This window comes from Aethalodelphis obliquidens, unplaced genomic scaffold, assembly GCF_003676395.1.
Source record: "Aethalodelphis obliquidens isolate GAN/ISIS:26980383/991018 unplaced genomic scaffold, ASM367639v1 scaffold2, whole genome shotgun sequence".
Taxonomy (NCBI): domain Eukaryota; kingdom Metazoa; phylum Chordata; class Mammalia; order Artiodactyla; family Delphinidae; genus Aethalodelphis; species Aethalodelphis obliquidens.
Window position 1 is genome coordinate 43,244,968 of NW_020837946.1, and position 2,098 is coordinate 43,247,065.

Sequence of the window (2,098 nt, forward strand, 5' to 3'; positions counted from 1 at the left end):
GCTTGAGCAGGGCTGGAGGCTGTCCAAGATGACTCCCTCACATGGTGACTGGCAGGTGGGCTCAGTTCTCTGCCATGTGGACTTCACAGAGCAGTTTACAACACAGCAGCTGACTTCTCTCAAACTGAATGATGAGGGGAGAGAGAGAAGAAGGGGGCACCATCCAGACAAAATTCCCAATGTGTTTTAGGCTTAGTATCAGAAGTGACACACCCTCACACACCCACACCTCCACTGGTCATACAGATGGACCAGGTTCAGTGTGGCCATAGGGCTACACCAGCCCCAGGAGGCCATCTTGGAAGCTGGCTACCACAGGCTCTGAGAAAAAATAAATTCAAGATGTCCTGATGCTTTTAATGTACCAATTTATATTTCCATTTCAGGGTTTTGGAATAAGGAATGGATACAGAGAAAATAAACCAAACCCAAAACATGAGGCAGTTATCAAGTGCAGGAAAAATAAGAGGTTGTACAAAAAAGGAGATGTAATCACATTACATTACTCAGCTTTGAGTAGTATGTGCAAAGAAAGAATAACGCAGACAGTGAATTCTGATTCAATGAAAATGAGAAGATGGGTGGAAGGAAAGTGTATGAGAGGCTATGTGAGAGGGAACGAACTCTCAAGCCCCATGGCAGAAAGTCAATGGATAATTTCTAAATCTGCAGGCTCTTCTGAGACTCCCTGGGGGCACGGCTTTGGCCTCTGTGCCTTCTTGCTCCTTTCAGCCGCAAAGCAGGGGCCCCTTGGACTCCCAGGGTCCTGCGGATGTAGTCTGGGGAGCGGATGTCAGCCTGGTGCAGGGGCTCCAGGATCTGAAACTTGCAGCAGCCATGGCTCAGGCGCACGGCTGCCTTCAGGCTCATTTTGTGGCCCACAGAGACATAGAGGGGCTTGGTGCTGTGGTCATGGCTCTTCAGCGCCATGCCCAGGATGGTCCCAGAATCTCCCATCAGAGGAAATGAGTCTCCTCCAGCCTCAGGAGCCGTATCTTCTCCTTGTGCAGAGCGTTGTTCTCCAGCCCGTCCACCTGCAGGAGTTTCTTAGCCACCCCGATGCTGGACAGGTATGTGAGGACACCAAGGTAGCAGGCCACCCCAAAGCCTCGGTGGTGGAGCACCCCATTTCCATCCACAAAAAGGACCTGGGGCATGAGGCGGGGCTCCTTCTGCCACAGCCACTGTACCACGTCCACCAGGAAGGGCACCTCTTGAAAGGCCAGGAAGCCTGACACACAGGGGCCTGTCAGGCTCACCATGCGACAGTCCTCATACATCACCTCGAGCACAGGGTAGCTGAGCACCACCAGGGAGGCACAGGTGCTGACACCGTCGCCCTTCACAAAGGACACGTCCACGCCCCGACCCTCTGCAGGCCTGAAAAGGCGGGGTCTCGTTGCCACGCCTCCGTGTCCCGGTCCACGACAAGGGTCTTTAACAGGGCTTGCTCCAGTTTCCAGAGCGACAGTGTTTCCTCTGGCGGCCTCCCAGCCGCCTTTCGGGCCATGGCACGGCCCTCCATCATTAAGTTTTTTGGTTTTTGGTTTTTGTTTTTTTGCGGTACGCAGGCCTCTCACTGTTGTGGCCTCTCCCGTTGCGGAGCACAGGCTCCAGACGCGCAGGCTCAGCGGCCATGGCTCACTGGCCCAGCCGCTCCGCGGCATGTGGGATCTTCCTGGACCGGGGCACGAACCCGTGTCCCCTGCATCGGCAGGCGGACTCTCAACCACTGCGCCACCGGGGAAGCCCCATCATTAAGTTTTAATACCAGCAAAAGGTGATGAGGCTCTTCCACTGCCTGGTTTTCCCTAACTCATAGAACTTAAAGCATAGAACTATCAGAAGTCAAAATGCAGAGGAACACCAACATGGAGTCCCCACATGTGCTGGTAAATGTTGCTTCAAAGCAGAATTAAGTTTAGGGAACATGTATAGAAAGGTCAGAAACAGAGTTTTTTTTCTTTTATGTTTGTTGGTGTGTGTGTGTGTGTGTGTGTGTGTGTGTGTGTGTGTATGTAAAGGACATAGTTTCTGCAATAAGTCCAACATTATGCTGGAAATTTAAATGTTTTATTTCCTAATTATCATAATAGCT

General features: G+C 51.9%; 1 pseudogene; it reads right to left on the reverse strand.

Annotated features, from left to right (window-relative positions):
- Nucleotides 1-247: 247 nt before the first annotated feature.
- LOC113630372 (endonuclease V pseudogene) lies at nt 248-1,575 on the reverse strand (annotated as a pseudogene).
- Between the last annotated feature and the right edge of the window lie 523 nt (nt 1,576-2,098).